The sequence below is a fragment of the Peromyscus maniculatus genome, chromosome 23 (assembly GCF_049852395.1).
Source record: "Peromyscus maniculatus bairdii isolate BWxNUB_F1_BW_parent chromosome 23, HU_Pman_BW_mat_3.1, whole genome shotgun sequence".
In the NCBI taxonomy this organism is placed as follows: Eukaryota; Metazoa; Chordata; class Mammalia; order Rodentia; family Cricetidae; genus Peromyscus; species Peromyscus maniculatus.
This window is the reverse complement of record NC_134874.1, coordinates 19,979,596-20,005,547: the sequence shown is the minus strand read 5'-3', so window position 1 is coordinate 20,005,547 and position 25,952 is coordinate 19,979,596. Positions and strand designations below refer to the sequence as shown.

At 48.3% G+C, this 25,952-nt stretch overlaps 1 non-coding gene across 1 annotated transcript; it reads right to left on the bottom strand.

The window, feature by feature from the left end:
* Positions 1-1,947: 1,947 nt before the first annotated feature.
* LOC121825532 (5S ribosomal RNA) lies at positions 1,948-2,066 on the bottom strand. The gene has a single exon (XR_006067862.1). It is a non-coding gene; the product is annotated as a 5S ribosomal RNA (ribosomal RNA).
* Between the last annotated feature and the right edge of the window lie 23,886 nt (positions 2,067-25,952).

The window sequence follows — 25,952 nt, the reverse complement described above, 5'->3', positions numbered from 1 at the left end:
TTATATTCTTACTGTTGTCTGCCAAGGGCTGCAAGCCAATGACCTGTCCCTTTTTGTAGCTCCATGATGAGTCCAAGCTTAGAGCTATCACAGCGATGTTAATGCCAAGGATGAATCTGACCTTAAAGAAATCAGGACAAACAAAAGGGGAATACTTTCACCATTGGTTGTTGTTGTTTTGACAGCCCATCTGTCACTCCAAGTCTTAATTTTCCTTTCAGAGTTCAGGGTGCAAGCTATTTAGAATCCATCTGATGAAAACTAAACAATTCTGAACCATCATGTTGGTTAGGAAGAGAGACAAGGCACACGGCTTGTGGCCCAGCATCCTGGAGTTGAATGAGTGACAACGGGTTACTGGGGCTGGGGGATGTCTTAGTCTATTTCCTGTTGCTAGAGCACTTACCCAAATCCAGGTCATTTTTTAAGTGAAAGTTTTTCTTATTCATGGTTCTGAGGCTGGGGAAGTTGATGAGAATGATACTCAAATCTTCTGGGCATGAGCCACGCACGGGGTTTCCTGGTGCGTACTCACACTGCAGAGAGCATGGCATGAAAAGAAAAAATAAGAGTGCCAGCTCAGATCCCTCCAGTCTTGCAGGTTTTTTTTTCTTCACGATAGGATTTCTCTGTGTAGCACTAGCTGTCCCAGAACTAGCTCTGTAGACCAGGTTAGCCTCAAACTCACAGAGATCCGCCTGCCTCTGCCTCCCGAGTGCTAGGATTAAAGGTGTGTGCCACCACCGCCCCGTGTCTTGCAGTGTTATTAACACAGACCTCTGTGACCTACTCTGACCCTCACTGCTCCCCAGAGGCCCTTCCCTCACAGTTGAAGCTCTTGAACACATCGGAATGGGATTAAGTTTCTAGCACACAGATGTTTGGGGGGACATGCTATGTTTGGGATGCTCCTATTTCTTCCCGAAATGAAGCAAAAGTCTGTGACGTGGTCAGCCTGAGTCACAGAGACGATGATTCAAGTTGGGACAGGGACCCTGGAGCCTGGCTGGTTCCCCATCAGCCGCTGTCCACCCTGACAGTGTCTCACAGTGGTTTTGGCTCGCTCTTGAACGTTGTCTTGTTCCCTGTTGTCCAAGTTAGGTTTCTGTTCTTGTGAGAAAATACCATGACTCAGTGCAACTTGAGGAGGACAGGGTTCATTTGGCTTACAGGTTGTTGTCTCTCGCTGAGGGGGCCCACTCGGGTACTCAGGTAGAGTGGGAAGCTGGAGGCAGGAGCTGAAGCAGAGGTCACAGACAGATGCTATGAGGAGTGCTGCTTACTGGCTTCCTCCTCCTGGCCTGCTCAGCCTGCTTTCTTTTGCAACCCATGACCACGGGGCGCACTGCCCTCCCATGTCAATCATCAAACACCCCAGAGACTTATCTGATGGAGGCGCTTCTTCAGTTTAGGATCTCTCTTCCCAAATGACTCTAGCTTGTGTCAAGTTGACAACAAAACAAAACAAAACAAAACAAAACAAAACAAACAATCAAAAAACAATAACAATAGCAACAACAACAAAAATCAAACCACCACCACCACCACCACACACACACACACACACACACACACACACACACACACACACACACTGCCACTCCTGTGTCCCTCCCCCCAGGGCTCTCTGTAGACATTCCCAGCACTGGTTCCCATCTCTTTCCCTCTCTATCGGCAGCCAGCTAGAATAATCACTGACGGGATCCTGGTCGTGCTAACTTGCTGGACAAAACCTACTTCTCAACAGCCCCAGAGTGGACAGATGCTGTCCACCCACACCCTTGCCTCATGTTCCCTGAGGCACTCCTGGAGCTGGGGCACTCAGTGGATGGACTATAGTAGAAGGTTCCTTTCATCTGTTTGGGCTCAGCCTCCTTCTGAGATGTGGCTGCCAATAATAGCAGGTGGGAGGGAGATGTTTTCTATTGATGTGGCTTTTTTTTTTTAAGCCTACAGCACCCGGTATTCCCAGGCGGTCTCCCATCCAAGTACTAACCAGGCCCGACCCTGCTTAGCTTCCAAGATCAGACGAGATCGGGCGCTTTCAGGGTGGTATGGCCGTAGACTATTGACGTGGCTTCATGGGGGAAGAGAAATGGTCAGTGAGGACTTTCTTGGTGTGTGATTGGGTGTGGGTCTGAGAGCTAAATGGAAGCAGGGCTGGATGGTCTTGGAGGCCCAGAGGGAATGAATGCCATGCCTCTGCTTCCCACCGAAGGCTCAGAGACCCAGAAATGACATGTTGCGGAGGTCTTTCTGTCTTGCCGCTTGGATGTATTTTCTCGTCTTGTGTTTCCCTGTCTCCTCTTTTCTTTCCTTCCCCAAAGATGGCGTTCCTCTTTACTTCCTGCAGCCCACCACTGCAGTACCTCCTAGCCATGTCCCTGCCTGATACCCCGCACAGAGTGACAGTGGGATCTCTCTCTTGCTTCTCAACACAGGAGGACCCTGGAGCCATGGGAGCTACAGGGTCTTACCACATGACAGCATCACTTGACCCAATCCTTCAGAGACACGGCTTGATAAAGGCAGTGTGGTGGTTTGAATGAAAGTGGCCCCTATTGACTCAGGGAAAGGCACTACTAGGAGGTGTGGCCTTGTTGGAGTGGGTGTGGCTTTGTTGGAGGAAGTGCGTCACTGGGGATGGGCTTTGAGGTTTCAGAAGCTCAGGCCAGGCCCAATGTCACTCACTCTTTCTGCTGCCTGCCAATTCGCATGTAGAACTCCCGTCTACCTCTCCAGCACCACGTCTGCCTGTACACCACCATGCTTCCTGCCGTGATGATAAGGGACTGAACCTCTGCACTGTAAGGCAGCCCCAATGAAACATTTTCCTTTATAAGAGTTGCTGTGGCCATGGTGCCTCTTCACAGCAATAGAAACCCCAACTAAGACAGGCCCAGTCTGTCTAGAGTCCACAAGGCAAGGAAATGGGGGTAGCCTGGAGGACCTTGTGCATCCTGCCCCAGGGACCAGTCCACAGCCCTCATTATACACAGTTCTCCGAGCGTGGAGCAGAGTCAACCTCAGACACCTGAGCCACAGAAATAATGAAGAGATAAGCACAAGGGAATAAAATAACTTCTTCAGTTTGCACCTGGTCACTCGGATTCGGTCTAAGCATCAGTGACTTCCTCTTGTGTGTACAGTGCCTCATCAGAAAGGTTGTCACATTCTCCTAGTCTTTTCTTTCTCTCTTTTCCCCACAGTGCTTTGCCTTCAGCAGTTTTCTGGCTGGTTGGGATATATAGAAAATAACTATTTTTGTGAATTAGAAATACCGTCTAAGAAACATGGAGCCCTGTGAGATGGGGAGGGAGAAGAAACTCCAGTTGTCTGAAGAGTCTAAGTGGGGGTTACTTGATACGTAGCAATCGCTCACACACACACACACACACACACACACACACACACACACACACACACACACACACACTTTTCTTGGAGGCCTCTGAAATGACTTCAGACCCAGATCACCCCGGGTCTAAACCCTGGTGTCCCACTCCCCCTTTGTCAGACTTTTGCCACCCTGAAGGGACAAACCAAGAGGGACACGGAGCCTCCTCCTGCCAGGGATTCATGCGCAGCCCAATTCCTGCTGACGCTGCACTCGGGCCTAATTTGTCTCAAACCGAAACCCTGGATAATTTGTGGGCCACCTTCCCTTTAAACCGCGTCGCAGGCAGCCGCTGTCATCGGCGGCTGACTTGGGCTTTTATAAATGAACTGAGTTATAAATCAACCAGTCTGATTCTTAAGTACACCGGGGTAATTTATGGATGTTATGGAGGGCGGCAACATCTCCTCCGACGCTCATGATTAAAGATGATGCTAGCCCTGAGTGGGAGGCCATCCCTCATGCCATCCTGCCGGCTCCCGCTACGCCCATTTCCGTGCAGTCTCGTCTCCCTGCTTCGCTGTGGCGGGCGGCGAGAACTACCCTCCAATGATATGAGTCCCCCCGAATGTTCTGCACTCCTGGGTCAGCCATTTCATGGCGGCTATCAGGGGCTCCACGGCCCTTTCATGCGTAGCTCACGTGACCCAGGGCCAGGCTTCTTCCGGGCAGAGCAATCCCTCCCAGCCCTGTCATTTGGGAACAGAGCAGAAGTGGATTTTTTTTTCTGGCTTTGTTTTCTGTTTGTCCTGAGACAGGCTCTCACGCTATAACCCTGACTGTTCTGAAACTCAGCATATAGATCAGGCTGGCCTCAAACTCACAGGGATCCACCTGCTTCTGCCTCTCGAGCGCGGGGACTAAAGGAGTCCACCGCCATGCCTGGTATCTGTTTATGTTTGCCCCTCACACCCCGTCCCAAGGGCTCCGTGCCCTAAGGACTGAGCTTTAGTATTGACACCCTTTGTCCTGTGTTTTGGCTGGACTTGGCTCAGAGGACCCTCTGGCAGGAGACAGAGGGTGGGAAGAGAGATATTGTGGCATCTATGCCACAGGCTCGGCTTCTGCAGGGATGCCTTGCATGGACCACATCCTTCTAGAGTAGTGCTTCTCAGTCTTCCTAATGCAGCATCCTTTAACACAGTTCCTCATGTTATGGTGACGCCCTCAACCACAAAGTAATTTGTGTTGCTACTTCATAGCTGTAATTTTGTTACTGTTATGAATCATAGCGTAAATACTTGTATTTTCCCATGGTCTCAGGTAAACCCCATGAAAAGGTCATTCAACCCCCCTCAACTGGGTCATTGCCCACAGGTTGAGAACCACTGTTCTACAGGCTCTCCCAGGCTCTCTCCAGCTCTCTTAGGGCAGGCTCTGCCACCCTTGTAGTTTTGGTATGATGCCAGGCTTCAGTGTGGCTATCCTGACTCCTGCTAGCTGTAGCCATTATGTCTCCAACTGTCAATGGTCCCTCTCTTCTATTCGTCTTCTCCATCAGTGGTCCCTTCCCTCCATTCTCCTCCTCCATCAGTGGTCTCTCCACTCCATTCTCCTCCTCCATCAGTGGTCCCTTCCCTCCATTCTCCTCCTCCATCAGTGGTCCCTTCCCTCCATTCAACTCCTCTGTCTGTGGTCCCTTCCTGTCAGGTGCCCCATGGAGGGGAAAAGCAGAATATGAGGTCCTCAATGAGTCTGGCTACTAGAGGGAAGCAGGGCACAATTTCTGCATGTCTGCGATGTCCACAGCCAGGGCAAAGCCAAAGATACCGGAGAATTGTCCTCCAGTGCCCACTAGGGGTGCCATTGTCATTCACATCAAGGTCCACTGGGAGGAAAGTGGAGGTTGAATTCATCTATGAAAAAGCTGAAAGGAATGCTAACTAACATTCACCCCATCTCTGCACCATATAAAGCTGACACCCTCTTCACAGACTGCCTGATTTCTCCCTTGGAACCCCATCCCAGAGTGTGACCCTCATCCCCACCTCTGCCCAAGGTCTGCTCTTGTCTCTCATCACGGACCTGTCTGCCTGAGCTCCTCAGACAGGCTTCATCTCCACAACGGGCAGGTTTCTTCCAGCCACTTCTGAGTGGTCCCCTGGTGAGGGCTAGTGCCACACCTGCTTCCATCCCTGGACCCAGAGCAGCAATGGCTAGACTTCGGGAAATGAGTTCTTGTTTGCTTGAATGAATGAGTCATCCTTAGACTGATTTTAGCTTCACTCAGATTCATCCTCTGCTTCTATCCGTTCTGGAGCCATGCTTCAGGGTACTGCTTGGACGCTCTAACGTATCTGTTGTTTGTTTGTTTATTGTGTGTGCACACACTCATGTGTATGTGTGCATATGCATGACTGTCTTATGTAGAGGCCATAGGTCAATGTCCTTTCTTCCTCTCTAGCTGCCTACCTTATTCTTCGAGATGCTCTCTCATAAGTGTCCCCATTCAGTTAGGCCAGCAGTTCTAAACCGGTGGACCACAACCCCATTGGGGGTCGCATATGAGATATCCTGCATATCAGATATTTACATTACGATTCATAATAGTAGCAAAATTACAGTTATGAAGCCGCAACAAAATAATGTTATGGTTGGGGGTCACCACGACATGAGGGACTGTATTAAAGGGTGGCAGCATTAGGAAGGTTGGGTGTCACTGAGCTAGACTGACCGGTCTGTAAGCTCCCAGGGTCCTCCGCTCTCTGCCTTCCGGATGCCAGGATTACAGGTACACATCAGCATCCCAGCACACCTGGCTTTTTACATAGTGCCAGGGATCATCCTTAGGTTCTCGTGTTTGCACAGCCAGTAGTTAACCAACTGAGCCATCTCTGCAGCTCCCCGCTCGGAGAACTGAAGCAGAATTCTATTCTTTTTGTGATCATGCAGCAGCTCCAGTCTCTCTCAGTTCACTTCCCTGTTAACTTGACACAGCCCAGAGTCTCAGTTGGGGGATTGCTGGGATAAGACTGGCCTGTGGGCATGTGTGTGGAGGATTTTCTTGATTACTAAGTGATGGAAGAGGGCACAGCCTCTTGTCGGCGATACCATCCCTGAGCAGGGGGGCTTGGGCTGTCAGGAAAGCAAGCCGAACTGAAACTGGGGAACAAGGCAGTAAGCAGTGTTCCTCCATGGCCTCTGCTTTGGTTCCTGCCTCGAGTTTTGCCCTAACTTTTCTCAGTGATGGACTGTGACCTGGAAGTGTGAGCTTAAAAAAACAAAAACAAACAAACAAACAAACAATAACAACAACAACAACAAAAAAAAACCCTTTCCTGCCCACATTGGTTTGGGCCATTGTATTTTATTTCCAATAACAAGAAAGCCAACTAGAATACCATCCCACTATGGGGGACATGCCTAAATGACACTGAGTTGGGAGTCCATACATCTTCACTTGGCAACTACTGGTAAGATCATTCATGCTATAGAGAACCACCGGAGGGCCAAACTGCACGTCAGGGGTTATTTGACTTGCTGATGAAGTTCTGTGCTTTCCCCAAACCCTCTTCATGTCTCAAAAGTACCAATTATCCACCTGCGGTGTGCAAACCCAGTGTGCCAGGGTCATATTTCATTTCTCAAAACCGCCACCAAAAGGGCGATATCAAGCACTGGCAAGTGTCTCTAAAGTGGGTAAACGCTGGTCCTGAATGGGAATCAGAGTTTTAAAAAGCACAGGACTTGACTGGAGACTTTTCTCCCTTCTCAAATCAGGGTGTTTATTTCAGCACAAGTTTGTAGAGGGAATGGAGAACAATGGAGCGTGTTCATTAGCAGGGAAATGTTTAACAGAGCAAGTTTCAAATATGTGGAAAGGTGTCTAAATGTTTCCAAGGTATATTTTTGGATAGAAATGTGACTTAAGGGTACCAGAGCCCTGGCTCTTTGTGAAGCCCGCCCCCCACCCCACTCCCGAACACACCCAACAGGGCCAAACCTGTTAAGATTTTTTTGCTTGAACACCTCAAGCAGGTTCAGGGGGTGAAGTCTCAGAGAATCAGGATAAACAGGGGTCTAGACAGTCTCTGTGGAAGGTGGAGAGTCTCTGCCTTGGGAGCAGTTGATAAGAACGGCAGCCCTTGCCTTGAATTTTGATGTCTTCCCAAGAAAATACCTGCACTTATTTATTCCTGATGCAATGAAAATGCAATCAAGTGATCCCACAGTTTATATTTCACAAACCACAAGTAAGGGAGAGAAGAGCCACATAGCACTAAGGCCAAACACCCATATCAACTTTCTATGGGATGTTGAAACCATTTTCCACACGCTAGGAACGGCGTAGGGATGCATCTTCATGCGTGAGTGGCCAGCAGGTCTCTGTAGATCACAGAGCAGCAGAGCATCCTGGATTCACACAGGAGCTGACATGTGTCATCCTCTCACCTGGCTCTTATCTAAAGGCCAGGGATAGAGCGTGCACTTTTATCTGCCTGTTGGCATCTCCCCTTGCTCTGACCATATTGGGGTCCTTCTGGCACCTGGTAAACCCCACCATCCCCTATGAGCAGCCATGTTTTAATCCCCATCTCTCTGTCCCTCTGACATTGGGTAGGTCCATGGCTTAAACCCAGTTCAAGACATTGGATGAAACTGGGAGTTGTGTGTGGCAGGGGCGCCATGGCTTTACAACCTGGGACCTGTTGCAGGTGTATTTTCCACTCAACAAAGAATTCTGGTCCATGGTGAGTGAGGAGAGAAGACACATGGGATGGGATAAGAGATGCAAAGGAAAGGTCCAACTGGCCTTTAGATCCACTTCCACTTTCCTGACGCTTGCTGGTCTTTAGTCGCCCTCCACTTTAGTTTCCCCAAGCGTTAAGTGCCTCTCACATTAGGTTTCCTTAGGGGATAGAATTGAGACCACATCTGGACCATGTGCTCAGTGACTAGAAAGGGTGGGCGACTGTTTTTTTCTTTGAATGGCTCCGGTGTTGAGGCGAGGCAGAGCAACCGCTTGTTTCTTTGATAATTCCAACTCTTTTTTTGGCAAGAAAAAGGGTAAGAGAAGCCAGCCAACCACTTTAACACATTCAAGGGCGTGTATGTCTACTTCGAACCAAGATGATTTCATATTTATGAAAGAGATGTTGAATTATGCATGGCACTGCAAGGCTGTGTCCAAGAGTGATTTCTGTGTCTACGGAATGTTTCACAAGTGCTGCGGTATAGAGACTGGGCTTAGCCTTATCGTAGCAGCAGTGGGGGATGCAGGACTCATTTCCTGTCTCATTCCACGGAGCTCAGCTCCTTTCCCAGCTCATACTGGCGGAAGGCAGGATGGGATTCCCCGACGCCACGCTAAAGGCACCAGGAAGGGGATGAGAGACCTCAGAACGGTAGCTGTCTTCTAAGATGTGTACACTTCTGCCTGCTACCCACAGGATAACTTCCACAGTGCCTTTCAGAACACACTGGCATAGGGCATGGGTTAATCCACAAAGACACATCATCCCAGCAAAGCAGAAATGCCTGCTGCTAACCCTGTTTGACCACAATGTTCTCCAATGACCTGTCTGGTTCACCTAGGAAAACATGCATCCCCCTAATCAGGACCGAACCAAAGCTGTCCACACATCTCTTTCTCTAGAGTAGGGTTTCATTTAATCGCACAGTCTCTAATTCAGACATACTGGATTTGGTGCCGGCACGCACGCCTCTGCCCACACCTGAGAAGATCCTCAGCTCTCTCTCTCTCTCTCTCTCTCTCTCTCTCTCTCTCTCTCTCTCTCTCTCTCTCTCTCTCTCTCTCTCTCTCTCTCTCTCGGGTTCAGTTTCCCTCTCTGTAGCATGTGGATGAGACTCATAGCTGAGTCTCGTTATAAATAAGTGGCGAGTTATTCTCAAAAGGCTCAATTCCTGAAGCTTTGCTTCAGTGTCCTGTCCAAGAGCAAATGTCTGGGCCCCCTAATCTTTTCCTTGTGGTCACAGAATGGTTGCTAATGTGATCTTGTTACTGGGTACATTGCATTTGGGGTCCATAAGCAGCATGTGAAAGACCCAGGGGCTCACTAGTTACTAATGGCTATTTTTTTTTTTTTGTGCTAGTCACACATCACCAGAGCAGTGCCCCGACTCCGTGCGTTGACCTTCACACATCATCTTAAGAGCCCCTTCTGTTCATATTAACTGTACTTTTCTAGCGAACTCTTGCTGGGGGCACAGTTCCTAAAAACAAACCCTCCTGTCTCAGAGGATCTTTATTCTGTTGGAAATTTTGAACAGAGCCTGTCATTTATCTTTTCTCATGGAGTGAGGGGGAGGCCTGGGTAGCTGCCAAATGCTGTCGAGTAGTAGCATTCATGGCCCGGCTGGGGCCCCAGCCTTAACGGAGCATGTTTTGTTCTGGGCAAGCTGTGCCCAGCACCTAGCACCCATTGCTACACATCCTCTCTTCCATGGAGTCTTCTGCCCCCTGAAGCCCTTCTGTCTCAAAAATGTGCATGTGGGCGATACATCTGCATCACCTGTGAGCAAATGAAATCGCGTGTCCCAGGGAGTCTGTTTCTCCTCATGTCCCAGTCCCGGGGGATAGCTTGTCTCTCTTCCTGATAGACTCTCTGCAATCCGGTCTTCCCTTGTCCCTGGTCTGAGATTTGAGGTCAGTAGGATGAAGAAATAGCCTTGCCAAGCCAGGTTATTGAGAACCTCCTGGGGATGGATCACTGCTCCCACCCCCACCCCCACCCCAAATATCCTCTGTCCTCACATACACACCCCAATCCCACTCGTGTGCTCCCCAGCTGCCTCTTTGTGGTCCACATCTTTCTTGTGCATACTGCGTTAGCAGAGGTCAGGATCTGTGTGTTTCATCTGTCCGACCGGGCCGGAGGGAAGGCTCCCCAAAGGGGCAGCTGGATCTTGGACAACTGCCCTGGGGTCTGACTTCTCTTAGAAATTTATCCTGACTACTAGTAGTTAAAACGGTTGGAAAAGCTCGATTCCTATGTTTTATTCCTTGGCCTGGAGGAAAGATAAATGGTGTGTGTGTGTGTGTGTGTGTGTGTGTGTGTGTGTGTGTGTGTGTCCGTCCTAAATTACCCAGACTGCCCTTGAATTTGCAATCCTCTTGTCTCAGTGCTTTGATAACAGGTCTGAATCACTAGGCTTGGCTAGATCCTGCCTCTTTTTAAAGTGTCCAGTACACATCTGGCTCTACAACACCCCAGGACAGCGTCACTGGAGGTGGCCGGGAGCATGAGAACCTTGGATTATCCAGGCTGACAAGGTGACACCTCTGAGGATACGACAAAGAGCCCTCAGCAGAAATTGATGACAGTCAAGAGTGCCTGCCAAAGAGATGCTGGTGGGATCTGCCAGAAAAGCACTCGGCGGTGGACACTGGGCAAAACAGCAGTCATCCCCAGCTCTGATCAAGTGTCCTTGCTCAGAGTCAACACTTACTATTCTGTTATTTGTTCTGAGATAAGATCTCATTCTGTAACCCAGGCTGGCCCCCAAACTCCCACAAATCCTCCTGCCTCAGCCTTCCAAGTGCTGGGATTACAGGCTTGTGCTGCTATAACAGCTTCAATACTTGGCATCAGTCCATCCCGAGTACTAGGGATTTAGATAAACATTGGCCAATGGACTCTGAGCTCTACGGCTCCAGGGAGGGCCAGGATGGCGGTGACCATCGGCTTAAGCATCTTTTCATTTATGGAAACAAGGACTGGCCACCACCCTCAGAGTCCAGAAGAGCTTTGGGGGCAGAACTCCAAAGGAAGCTTTTCAGGGACTGCGGTGACAGCAGCTCCATGTTGTCACCTCCCCTTGTAGGAAGGCGATACGGGCCATGAGGCTGCTGTTAGCACATCCCATACAGGTAAGTGACACTCAACACGGTTGACCCCGCTGCCATTTGATAGATGGCGCTGAGACCTATAGCTGATGTCTTGCCTCTATAGTAATAAGCATGTAATGTGGCTTCTACAGTAATAAGCACAGTGTGTCTTTTACAGTAATAAGCATGTAGGGTGGTTTCTACAGTAATAAGCACAGTAGTCTCAAACCAAAACAAAGAGGGAGAGAGAGAGAGAGAGAGAGAGAGAGAGAGAGAGAGAGAGAGAGAGAAAGAGAGAGAGAGAGAGAGAGAGAGAGAAATAGAACACGGGAGGGCTGACTTGAGTAGCCTGTCAATGTCAGTGTGTGAGGACCTGGTACTCCCTCCTGGCTTCTGGGGACCTGCCTTTGTAATGCAGATGAAGCTGAGGCTGCATCCACCCCCTCTCCTAAGGAGAAGACTGTGCATAGAGAAAGCTTTTGGAAAGCTTATACTATCAGGCCCAAAGAGACTCAGGGTGCCCAGCCCAAGGGACACCCGTCTCCAATACTGTCCTCCCACTACTGTTTCTGGCTGTGCTTTGGTTCCGTCTGCCTGGCAAGTTTGAGAGCATAGTGTACTGTCACCGATCTTGAGGACGCTTCTTTTCCTTCTAATTTGTGGGAAGGGGCATACAGTGCTCACTCTTGGCCTGAGCCAGAGTTGGGATTGTAGGGTCAGTGTTTCTGTGGGCCAGCTGCTCACTGAAGGATTTTGTGGGTATGTCCAGAGACGTCCCCTCTGAGCAACTGTTAGAGTTCACTTTCCAACCCGAACTGTAAACAGGCAAGCTCTACTCACTCTCTCCCTCCCTCACTGCCCTCAAGTGCAGTTTAAAACCAACTCTCTCACATAATGGGACATCACAGCCAATATTTCTTTATTTTTCCTTTCATTAGATAAATAGTATTAAACTGAGATCCTTGGGCTCGGGGGGTGGGGGGGGATACAGCAACGGTGGTACCCCCATTTGAATGTCTTTTGAGCTCCAGACTCAGGCAAATTTTTATCCCATGCAAATCACCATCATTATGCAAATAAGGATGCCCTCCTTGGCATGCGAGTGTAAAATGGATGTGTGTTTTCATGATGATGGATTATCTTTCCTGGTAGCTGATGGGTTCACAACGCGCCCCCCACGGTTGGGCGTGTTTGCACATGCCTGGCGGACCTAGACACGTTAGCCTAGCCAGTTCCAGGTCAAAATAGCCATTTCTGGGTCAAGGCGTCTTGCATGAGCAGGATCCGTGACTTTGCATGGTTGTGTAAGAGCACACAACACAGCCATGTGATCTGCGCAGGCGTGGAGTAGTTACCTTGGCCTGTGTATGCGCGGGCGCCACCCAGCCTTTATAAGCTGGCACCATATTCCTGGCTCTCTTCTTCTTCTTCTCCTCCACACACGTGTCCCTTCTACAAGCCTGAGCACTCGTCTGTCCCTTTTATCTTAATAAAACTCTTGTTAGTGGATTCTGTCTTGTTTCGTGGCATTTCCTCACAGGGTAAGAGCGCTGCTAAATAACTAACAGTAGCCACCTTTCAGAAATCTATGTAAGGGTTCATGTTTGCTTTCTAGATGTTTCTGTAGGTTCTGTCGGTTGCCAGCATGGGCAACATGGGGTTCCCTCTTTTCAGGTCTAGACTCCCCATCTTTTATGGGAGCCTCACTGGGGTTCTGTAGTGTGAATCTGTTTCGCCGACTAGCATTTAGAGCCAACTGCTAAGGCGAAGACTCTGCTTGTAGCTCTACCAGAACATTCCCTGACAGCTTCATGGTCTTCTCTGTGCTTGACAGAGAGCCCAGCGGCCTCTCAGAGTGAATTTGTACTTTGTTATATTGCTGTGTGGCTCACTAATTGAATATGCCCATTCCAGAGTGTCATTAGCAATAAACATTTCCCAGACAGGGCCTGCTGAGGGCTCCGCTCTTGGCTTTTCCTTAAGGGAGTTGCTGAGACCCACCAGCCAGTGTCACCGAGGAATCTGAGCTTGGAGACACCGGGTATAATCTCAGGGTAACATGGCTCGGGAGTGGTAGAAATGGGTTGCACACCCAGGTCCTGCATTCACAAAACTAAAGCTGCTGTAGACACCAGACATTTCCTTTAAATGTCCTCCCACCCTCACCCCAGCTGAGGACTGAACCCAGGGCCTGGTGCTTGCTAGGCAAGTGTTCTACCACTGAGCTAAATCACCAACCCCCTTTAAATGTTTTATAATATTTATTTATTTGTTGGGGGTGGTGTGTGTGTGTGTGTGTGTGTGTGTGTGTGTGTGTGTACATGCTCGTGCATCACAGTACACTTGTAGAAGTCAGAGGGCTTTGTGGAGGATCCCATGCTCCCCTTCTACCATATGGGTCCTGGGGATTGAACTCAGGTCATTGAGCTTGGCAGCAAGTGCTTTTAGCCACTGAGTCATCTTGCCAGTCCCAGCATCATTTATCTCTTAGGGGTAACATAAGTTGGAGCCATGCATACTAAGCAAAGCAGATTTCCTGCCCAGGGGACAGTGGCTGGAAAGATCCTTAGGTGGAGATGTGTGAAGCATAACGAGGTTAGTTTTCAGGTCATGAAATGATTGGTGTGATGGTTTGAAAGAAAATGACTCCCACAGGAAGTGGCACTATTAGGAGGTGTGGCCTTGTTGGAGGAGGTGTGGCCTTGCTGGAGGAGGTGTGGCTTTGTTGGAGGAAGTGTGCCACTGTTGGGGGCAGGTTTTGAGGTCTCCTATGCTAAGCTATGTAGAGTATGACACATAGTTGCTTCTGCTGCCTGTGGAGCAAGATGTAGAACTCAGGGCTGGAGAGATGGCTCAGAGGTTAAGAGCACTGGCTGCTCTTCCCGAGGTCCTGAGTTCAATTCCCAACAACCACATGGTGGCTCACAACCACCTGTAATGAGATCTGGTGCCCTCTTCTGGCCTGCAAGGACACATGTAGGCAGAACACTGTATCCATATCAAATAAATAAATCTAAACAAACAAACAAACAACAACAACAACAACAACAAAACAGCTGGGCAGGGCTGGTGCATGCCTTTAATCCCAGCACTTGGGAGGCAGAGCCAGGTGGAACTCTGTGAGTTTGAGGCCAGCCTGGTCTACAAAATGAGATCCAGGACAGGCACCAAAACTACACAGAGAAACCCTGTCTCGAAAAATCAAAACAAACAAACAAACAAAAAGGTGTAGAATTCTCAGCTTCTCCAGCACCATGTCTGCCTGCATGCCTGCCACCCACCATGATGATAATGGACTAAACCTCTGAACTGTAAGCTAGCCCTAATTTAATGTTTTCCTTTATAAGCGTTGCCATGGTCATGCTGTCTCTTCACAGTAATAGAAACCGTAATTAAGACAATTGGCAAAGGCAACTTAAGCCAGGAAGGATTTATTCTGGCTCCTGGCTCTGGGAATAGAGTCCATCGTGGTTGGGAAGGCACAGTGGTGGGGGAATCTTGGAGCATAAAGCAGCAGGTTACACTCAAGCAGAAAGCTTGAAGAGATAGACTGGCTTATAAAACTCAACTCTACGGCCATGCACCAGCTAGCTAGACACCACCTCCCAAATGCTCTACAAACTTCCAAAACAGTGTCACTCGCTGGGTGCCAAGTATTCAGAAATGGGAGCCTGTGGGGATAGCTCACATTCAAACCATAGCATTTGATGCCTGTGCAGAAGATTCAGGGCACCAGAGCCCCCTCAGTAGCCACACAGTGTGACCACTGAGGCGTGTCACGGCTGGATGTGTGTAGGGGAGAAGTAAGGAGGATGCTGAAGACCCACCTATGGGAATGATGCCCTCAGCATGGAGCACCAGCCTCCAGGACCAGAGCAAGACTGAATGAAGCTGGAGGCACTTCCTGGTCTAGATTCTGGAAGACACCGAGGAGAGTGGAAGAGAATCTCACCACCGGTCCCACCATCTGGCCTTTCCTCAGCCACTCTTCCCATCAGCCTCAGGCTCTGTCAGCTTTGCTTCTTCAGTTGTCAACTTGACACACCCGGGAAGAGGGAAATTCAGTTAAGGAACTGGCTCCATAAAATTGGTCCGTGAGGCATGTTTTTGGTTCCTGATTGATGTAGGCGGGCCTAGCCCACCGTGGGTGGTACCATTCCTAGGCAGGCGGTCCTAGGTTGTATAAGAAAGCAAGCTGAGCAAGCCCACAGAGAGCAAATCCCTAAGCCGTGTTCCTCCATTGTTTTATGCTTTGAGCTCATAACCTTGAGTTCCCGCCTCAGCATCCACCTGCAAGCCAGATAAATCCTTTCAACCCCCAAGTTGTTTATGGTTGTGGTGTTCATCTCAACAACAGGAAACTAAGCTAGAACAGGCTCCTCCCTCCCTCCCTCCCATGGGTCTTCATCCCCATCCATCCACCCCAGGCCTAGAAGGGACAGTGATGGGGTGAGTGTCCCAGCTGTGTAGAGTGAGTGCCTTTCCCAGGCTGAGACTCAGAAGTCCCTTGTTACCGTGTGACATTTCAATTTTGGTTGTTCTGGGTCCTTTTATCTTCTTTTGAGGACAGCAGCCTAATTTTCTTGTTGGGAAAGAGCCATTTCCCCAATTTTCCAATTTTCTAGGCGACCTGTTCTTTCTGAGATTATGAGGGTCCGAAACGCTCCCTCCTTCGTGGAATTTAAACCTCGAAGACCAATCAAATGATCAAAGGAGGCATGACTTTATGCATTTCACAAAGATAAGCATCATGCTTCTGCTATGGGACCTATGCAGGTGTCCTCAGCAGGGTGAGTCCTCCAGGCTTCCTCCTGACCCTGGGAGCATCTCAGAGTCCCTGCTGCAGGCCACCACATCTTGGTAGTCCACATCTTGGTAGAAGAAAAGAAGAAGAAGAAGAAGAAGAAGAAGAAGAAGAAGAAGAAGAAGAAGAAGAAGAAGAAGAAGAAGAAGAAGAAGAAGAAGACACAGGAGAAAACACCCACTTCCTCTCAGGGACCAGGCTGTCAGGGTTTAAGGACTTTTTTTTTTTTTTTGAATGAGAATGTTTCTGTAGGCTCAGGCATTGGAACACTTGGATCCCAGCTGGTGGCACTGTTGGTGTCCTTGCTGGAGGAAGTATGTCACTGTGGGTGGGCTTTGAGAGTTCATGTGACTTTTTTTTCCTTTTTAAAAATGTCCTTATGTGTATGGGTGTCTATCTGTGCACCACGTGCATGCCTAGTGCTTTTGGAGGCCAGAAGAGGGCATTGGGTTGCCTTGGACTAGAGTTATAAATAGTTGTGGGCCGCATTGTGGGTGCTGAGACTTGAACCTGGGTCTTCTGAAGGATCAGCTAGTGCTCCTAACTACTTAGATATCTCTTCATACATAACACTATGTATGATTTTATTGTGAGCAGAAAGGGGTTGAGTTCTGTAGTTGGTTTTTTTTTACTCTTTGCTCTTTTTGGTGCCCATCATCCAGCTCCCAAATAAATACACAGAGACATATTCTTACTTTGGAACGTCTGGCCTTAGCTTGGCTTGTTTCTAGCCAAGTTTTCTTAAATTATCCCATCTACCTTTTCCCTCCGGGCTTTTATCTTTCTCTATTCCTGTCTACCTTTCTTTGTTTCTTACTCTGTGGCTTGCTGTGTAGCTGGGTGGCTGACCCCTGGCATCCTCCTATCCTCCTTTTCTCGATTCTCTCTCTCTCTCTCTCTCTCTCTCTCTCTCTCTCTCTCTCTCTCTCTCTCTTCTTCCTATTTAGTCTCTATGCATGCCAGCCTTGCCTTTTTCTCTCTCCCTTGCCTTTTTCTCTCTCCTGCCTCACTGTTGACCGTTCAGCTCTTTATTAGACCAATCAGGTGTTTAGACAGGAAAAGTAACCCAGCTTCACAGAGTTAAACAAATGCAACATAAAAGAATGCAACACATCTTTGCGTCATTAAACAAATACAAGAATGTAACACACCTCTAACTAACATTCTGCAACAGAGCTCACAGGACTAGGGACCACAGCAGTGCAGCATCCATCACCACCACCACCTTGGTGGCTGTGGCAATAGTGGAAGAGCTAGCAAGAGAGGGACTGAAGTGTCCCAGAGAGAAACAGAAGCAGAGCCATGAGGTGGCAGGGATGACAGGGACAACAGAGGCACAGGGACCGTGGGAAAGGACAGAGACCTGAGAACTGAGACCCAGAGCTGGAGAATAGAAACTTGGAAGAGGCAGAGATGAGAAATTACGGGCACTTTAGTGGACCTTCTAGGAAACCTGTCCACAGCTCGCAAGGTCCCTAGGCTTGTTGGCTGTCATTGAACTAGTCAGTGGCTAAGTTATAGTCAGAAATTTGGCTTGAACAGCTTGATGAAAAAGAAAGGGAACGGCCAGCCTCATTTGCCTGCTGCTCTAGTGTCAATCATTCTGAAGGAGCTGCCATGCCCCAGCCTCAGAGGGAACCATGCACACAGGTGGCTCAGACTGTTTAAAAGCAATCGTTCGTTTGTTTGTTGTTTACAGCTCAAAACAATTCAGCCACGTGTGCGGAGCCCGTTTGAATTCTTAACCTTTATCAGTAAGTGACAATGAGCATTGATTTGTTTTTCATGATACAGGGAGAAGACAGTAGCCTCAAAAGGAAAATAATTAATACCAGCAATCCGGAGCCAGAGGCAAAGTGGATTGCTGCAAGTTTGAGGCTAGCCTGGGCTACGTGGCTTCGGCTTCAGAAGTCTGAGCAGAGTCTAAGGAGCCCCTGACTAAGGCAGTGGAAAATGATGGCGCACAACATGGAGGGTAGTTCCATGATGGGGCAGGGCAAGATGTGTGAGAAGCCTTCTGCCAGGAGCAAGCAGGTATGTGTGGAAGGGAAAGGTAAGTATGTGAGCCATCCAAACCCAGGCCAGAAACCACAGGGGCGCGTGCAACTAGGGGGCGCTAGTTCAAACAGAGGTCCAGGAAGCCCAGAGAAGTGGAGGCATCCTAGGGGTGGGCGTGGCAGTTAGGAGGCGAAACTGGATGATGGAATTAACAGTATGAGCCACCTTCCTGCCGGAGGGGTGGAGCTGAACATCCCCCTGCCTCCTGCAACATCCTTCCTCCGAGTCTTCTGTGGGCTCACCTAAATAGGACACGGAGGTGAAATGAACTTCAAGTACTGATTCTCGCTGCTCTACTGAGCTGAGGCAGGACGAGCGTTGGGATACAGTGCGGGTCCCCTATCCCCAACCAACCTGACATGGACCAGCATCCGGGCTTCAATCTGCTTCTCTTCCTCAAAGTCAGAGGCATGGTAGAATGCGTACGCTTAAAGAGAAATTACTTTTCCAATCCCCGTTACTGCCCACATGTTTTGTTATTAGATAATAATTAAGTAAGGAAGAAACTGTATTGATGCTCGTTCCTTATAAAGTGTGAGCACTGGCCCATGGGACCCGCATTTCCTTTTCTTACTTAGTAGAGGCCCCGAGCTTTTGGGAGGCAAATGCTGTTTATTCAATAGGTTAGGCGAAGCGATTCAAATTAGTTATTAATGGTGCTTATTAATTTGATATCTTGGGACTTTCTGAGCATGTCTCTTGTTGCTTGGGAAACAGACTCCATTTGTGATCCTGTAAGCTGATTTGAGAGTGAATTATTCATGGGGTTGTTTAGTTTTCGGGGAGTCTGCTGGGGTGAAGGCTGTGCTTCATTTTCTCTTCCTTTATTAAGACTACCATGTGTCAACCTAGACCACTAAAGTCCCCTTAGGACTTGATTTCCCTGTCTCTTTTTTTGAGCTTTACAGTTGTGGGTATAGCTTTTTTGAAAGTAATCAATTTTACAGATGTTTAGTGAGAAATATGTAGGCCTCGGAGTTGATGAAGAGGGCCTTGTGAGCATTTCCTGGACTAGAAGCAGCTTGTGGGCAAGGACCATTCGTCATCTCTCCTTTGAGAACACTCTTTACATCTGAGGGGTGTAGAGATGATGCAGTCTGATCTGCAGCTGGGATCCAGTTGTAGTTTCACAAAAGGGTGGAGTCCATCCCCTCCCATCAGCATCTCCCTGCTCATCATCCCCTCCCCTCCCATCAGCATCTCCCTGCTCATCATCCCCTCCCCTCCCATCAGCATCTCCCTGCTCAGCATCCCATCCCCTCCCATCAGCATCTCCTTGCTCATCATCCCATCAGCCCAGCCCATCCTATGCACAGCTACCGATAGCTCCTGTGCATCCCTGCTTCCTTCAGCTTGTTTCCCAGATCCATCTAGACTGTGGCACCATGGGTGGCTCTTCCCTCCTGCCTACCACTATGATCAAAGCTACTTGTCTTGTTACCATAGCTATATATGTGACAAGAAGCAGCTACAGGGAAAATGGGTTTATTTGGCGGCACTAGCTTGAGGATATACTCCATCATGGTGGGGAGTGGCTCCGGGCTGTGGTAGCTGAAGCTTGGGGGCTTCTAGCTTGCATCTTGAAGGATCAGGAAATACCCAGGGAAAATGTTGGTGCTCGGCTCCCTTTCTCCTTTTTCCCTTTTATTGGGACTTCAGCCCATAGGATGACACCACTCACATTCAGGTTGGTTCCCCCTCCGGTCCCAGATATGCCCAAATGTCTCTCTTACCATACCCTAAGCTTTTATTTGTCCAGAAAGAATGGGATGAACCATCATCCTCTCCATAATATTAACAGGTTCCCAAGACTTCACTCCACCCCCCACCCAGTGGGGTGATAACTCAGGTTAACTATTGCTACCTTAAAACTTTATTGGACTGGTCTTTAAGCTTGATTTTTAATATGTTATTTAGGTTTTGGGTCTCTAAGTCTTTGGTATTACGTTTTTGTTTTTTATTTTTTTCAGCTTAAGCCATCATTGGTAGATACTGTTTTCTACTGGCAATGAGATATCCTTTGTGCACAGCAGTGCATAGGGATTTGAAGGCTGGGGATGTAGCTCAGTTGGTGGCATTCACAGAGCCCTGGGTTCAAGTCCCGGCGCCACATAACTGGGTACACCGGAGCAGTCTACGATCTCAGTGTGATGGCCAATATTCATTGTCAGTATCAGCACGGACCTGGAACCCACTAAAACCCAAGCAGCTGGCCACGGCTGTGAAGGGTTTTTTGATTGGATCCTTTGAGGTGGGAAACCTGGGCCATATCTCCTGGCGGCAGCCCATGTGAAAGGACATGAAGTAAGGAAGCTTTTGGCTTTGCTCACTCTTGCTGGCAAGCTGAGATGTCCTGCTTCTGAGGCCTTCCTGCACTGGAGTTAGAACCTACTTCTTTGCGATTCCAACATAGACTGAAGACAGCGGTTCTCTAGGAATCCTGCAGGCCTTCAGCACCAGCCTGGGACAGCTGAACCACTATGGGACCTGTGGCCTTTCTATCTGGAGACAGCCATTGTTGGACTATTCTGACGATAAATCGGAAGCCAGTTTAATAAATACCCCTTTAATATTCTCTCCTTTCTTTCTCTCTTCTTTCTTTCTCTTTTTTCTTTTTCTTTCTTTCTTTCTTTCTTTCTTTCTTTCTTTCTTTCTTTCTTTCTTTCTTTCTTTCTTTCTTTCTTTCTTTCTTTCTTTCTTTCTTCCTTCCTTCCTTCCTTCCTTCCTTCCTTCCTTCCTTTCTTTCTTTCTCTCTCCTCTCTTCCTTCCTTCTTTTCTTTTTCCCTTCTCTTCCCTTCTCTCCCCTCCCTCCCTCCCTCCCTCCCTTTTTTCCACTCTTCATACTACCAGTTCTGCTCCTTTAGAGAACCCTGACTAATAGACCCAGTATTGGGGAGGTAGAGGCAGGAGGATCACTAGCTGAAACTTACCCTAGGCTACTTACTAAGTTCAAGGCCAGACTGGACTACATAAGACCCCATTTCAAGAGATTATATGTACATATACACACACGGGTATAGTTTCAGATTTGATATACCATCTGTAATAATTCCTTCTCAGCTAGCCTTAATGTCATCTCTATAAATACTCAAGTGAAGTCAGTCATTTTAACATGGGAAGATTTCTGTTTACTTGGTTGGCAGCAACAGAAATCTCAGGAAAAACTAATGCAGATATGGGATGTACACACCATTCACATCCTCATACCACACACACACACACACACACACACACACACACACACTCTCACACACTCATATGTACACACACATATTCACACTCTTGCACATTCACACATATTCTCATACACATACTCTCACACACACTTACACTCACACATTTGTATTCATACATATATACTCATGTATATGCACACTCACAGTCATTCAGTCCTGCATATTCACAAATGCACACTTACTCTCATACACACTCATACAGACTCACAGATACACATACACACTCATGAACTCACACATACCCTCAGTTTCACACACTCACACTCTCACACACATTCACAGTCACACCTTCACACCTCACACACATACACACATAGACACACTCATACTCATACACCTTTACACACATACACAATTCATACACACACACACACACTTATACACCTACATACTTATGCTCATCCACTCACTCACACACTCACACACTCATTCACACATACTTGCCCACTATTTCAGGAGGTGAAATAGAAACCTCAAAAAAATGGGGTGCGTGTGTGTGTGTGTCCTGTTTACATGCCCTGCCTGTCCCGTGCTCCATGTCTGTTAGCACAGACTCAGGCTGAATGCACTCAGCAAGCGTACTTCTCCAGGCAGCTAAAAGCTTTCTCAGGGAGCCCAGCCCCCTCCACTGTGTCCTTGCCCTCCACATGCGATTCCAGACTCTTCCCCGACACGTGTCCCCCTCAGTTGCTCAGCTCACAGAGCAGATGGTAGACAGACAGCCTGCCTCAGGATTCGATTCCAAGGATCAGCCTGCCTGATGGTGTGAGTGGTCCCTTTGGGAATGGCGGCTCACTGCTGGTCTCATCCTCCATGGCTAGAGGAAATCCCACTCAAGAAGCAGTTAGAAAGCTCACACCCCTGTGTGGACTCCTCCAGAGAGGCTCACTCGAACTCCTGGAGGGGGGGCCACAAGAAACAGAGAAGGGCAGATGGAGGAGAGAGAGAGAGAGAAAAGGAGACTGGGCATGTCCACAGCTGGGGGAGTTCAGCTGGGAGCCTGTCCTGTGCTAATGGGGGCCGTCAGAAGGCACCTATTGTGGCCTTTAGCATCCTGAGACACATCTGGAGAGTCACAAAGGCCCGGATTATTCATGAGGCTCCCCAGACTTCTAAATAAGTTTCTCCCACACGCCGCAGCCACATCTTCTGCAAGGCCAGTCTTTTCAGGCATTCAAAGCTCCGGGAGGAAAGGGCACCTTTCAGTGAACCGAACAGAACCTCCATCTATTTGCTGAGGAACAAGGAATAAATAAATGGACTCGGAACTATAACTGCATAATGAATAAAATAACAGCCACAGGCTGACCTCGCCAGTTACCTGCTCATTCCAGCGAGAGCTCCTTTCTGTACCTGTGGCCCGCTGTGCGCGCAATCAGGATGAAGTCTTTCTCCAGTGTCAGGCTCCCACTGTTTGCTGATGACACTTGTGTATTAGGGGAGGGTGACTACGTTGGGTTAAAACGTGACTATTAAAATTCTACAAGGCGGTTTTCTGGGAGAAATAGCGGCATTTTAGCCGTGGTACAAGAAATGGCTTTGATTAGAGCTCCGTGAAACACACAGCTATTCTGTGATTATGTACACAGGCCGGGTCCCAGGAAAGAATGATTTACTCAGGGAAAAGAAACTCCCTGTATCAAGTAATCTTGCGTGTTTAATCGTGGTGGGGTAGAGGGATTTTGCTTCGGGGGCCTGCCGAGGCGGCTTAGCTAGCTGCCAAACCTAATGAGTAAAGTTTGATTCCCGGTACCCACGTAACAGGAGGAGAGAACCAACGCCCAAGTTATCCTTTGACGTTTGCAGGTATGCTGTGGTGCTGCCCCCTCCCCAATAAAAAAATGTAAAGCAGCAACAATAACAAAGGGGTGGTAAGATAGCTCAGTGGTAAAGGCACTTGCTGCCATGCCTGACGACCCGAGTTTGATTCACATGGTAGAAGGAGAGAACCGACTCACACAAGTTGTTCTCCGGTCTTCGTCCCACACGCGCTCTTTCAGATGTGTGCCTCCCCCTAACATAAACAAGTGAATAAATAAATGTAATTTTTAAAGTTCTTTAAGAGATTTTACTAGATATGGGTTAACTGCTAGATATTAAAATTATAATTATTCACTGGAGGCCAACTTCAGGAATTCCCTCAACGGAGTCTGTGATTATAATTTCCTGTGATTAAGATGAATGGAGGAAACTGCAGTTCATTGCATCAGACCATGATTTTATTATTACTTTTTGAGTTTTTATTTATTTTTTAATTTATGTGTCTGAGTATTTGCCTGTATGTATGTATGTATGTATGTATGTATGTATGTATGTATGTGCAATACCCAAAGAGGCCAGAAGGGGGCATTGGATCCCTTGTGCTGGAGTTACAGACAGTTGTGAGCTGCCATGTGGGTGCTGGGAATTGGATCCAGGTCCTCTGGAAGAGCAGACAATACTTTTAGTAGCTGATCCAACTCTAGTTCCTAGACCATGATTATAAAGAATCATGGTTTTCCAGATTTTTAAGAAGTTCGAGCATGCTTTTGATATTTCAGTTCAGAGGACAGAAAGAGACCACACCCAAATCTCACACCACAATCAGCTTCAGGCAGATGAAAAGCTACCTGTGAGAAATTACAGCCACACAATTGTAGGCCATTAGTATTCTCTTGTGCAGTGAGCCTTCCCAAGGAGCTGTCCTGTTATTCCTGTTGGAGGAAATAGTGGCTTCATATAGAGGGTGATGATAGACTTGAACAGTGTATATTTTAGAGTTTTAATTCATATATATGGCAATCCTTGATAGTCATCATTAAATCATTACTAAAGGTTTTCTTTCTCAGCAATATGTGCTGTCTTAATCACTGTTCTACTGCTGTGAAGAGATGCCACGAGCAAGGACACTTATAAAAGAAAGCATTTCATTAGGGGCTTGCTTACAGTTTCAGAGAGTGGGTCTGTCATCATCACAGCAGAGAGCATGGTGGCATGTAGGTAGGCATGGTGCTGGAGAAGTACTTGAGAGCTTACATCTAATCTTCAGGCTGGAGGAAGAGAGAGGTAAAACTGGGCTTGGTGTGAAACCTCAAAGCCCATCCCCAGTGACACGCCTTCTCCAACAAGGCCACACCTCCTAATCCTTCCCAAAATAGTTCCACCAACTGGGGACCAAACATTTAAACATATGAGCCCATTGGGGGCAATTCTTATTCAAACCACCACATGTCCCAAACCAGAAAGCAGATGTACTTCTTGCCTGAGGCAAAAGGCTCTGCTACCCAGGAGGCAACTCCCCTCCAGCTCCACATACCCCCAACCATTCATCTCTAAGCCCCTGTCATTCATTGATTGTGCAATGTCACCTATGTGTTTGTGTTTTGAATGCTTAGCTTCCGAGTGGTGGGAATGGTCTTGAAGGCTGCAGAGGCCTAGCTGGTAGAAACAGGACACTGAAAGTCACATTAATACTTGTCCCTGATTTGGATTTAGTTCCTGCTGCTTTCTGTTGGCCACCATGTAAAGAGTCTGTGCCTCACCCTCCTGCCGCCATGAGCTCAGCTGCTCCACCATGCTGCTGTCGCCACTGTGGTGGACTGAGACACCATGAGAGCCTTATTAATTAATTAATAATTAAATTAAACCCTTATTGTTTTCATCAAGTTGTTTGTGCCAAGCATTTGGTCACAGCGATGGAACAGTAATGAACATTACCTTCTCGGCTTTTAATTCAGCCCAGCTGATAATGGGATCTCAGCCACTGCTGTTGGCCATGGCCAATGTTAGCTTCCAGCTGTCACTGACCAGGCCCTGTGCTTACAGGCCACCTCCTCCCTGTGGCAGTCTCTGGAGGTTGCAAGTCCCTGACCCCAGCTCTGCAGTTCACAGGTTTCAGAGTTGATATTCCCATGAGTCTTCTGGCTTTGCCTCTCTGTTGTAAGATGGCTGTAGGGCACACAGGGTGTCACCTGCTGAGATCGCTCACAAAGCTACATGAAGGACAACAGGTGCAAAAGAGCACAGAATATAGAAGTGGCCCCAAGATACACACCGAGACAGAACGCAGAGGGACAAGGGTGGTAGACTTACAACCAGAAGACTCTGAGATCAGGTGACTTACTTCTATCCTGACTTGTTAAATATGCACATATATAAGAGCTATGTGACTGGCCATGGAGGGCACTAAGACCCCAGGATGGGCATACATTTGGCAAATCATACCTTTTCTTCTCCTCCTCCTCCTCCTCCTCCTCCTCCTCCTCCTCCTCCTCCTCCTTCTTTTTTGGTATTTCAAGACAGGGTTTCTCTGTGTAGCTTTGCACCTTTCCTGGAACCCGCTTTGTAGACCAGGCTGGCCTCAAACTCACAGAGATCCACCTGCCTCTGCCTCCCGAGTGCTGGGATTAAAGGCATGCGCCACCACCGACCGGCAAATCATACCTTTTCTAAAGAGGCATACCAGCATGCTCTGAGCTTGAGACCAAGGCACGTGATGAGTGTTTAGAGCGATCCACCATGCTGAGTGTCCCTCCTCCTGGGTAAGCAGATGAGAGGCTCCTGGGGCAGATGGCATTTGGTTTAAAGCTACCAGGAACAGTAGTGGCCGAAGAAAACTTTGCTCTCTCTAAGGAACAGGGAGAGCGTATGCACAGGGTGGAAGGGAGAAGCTGGTCCATCCAAGGGGCC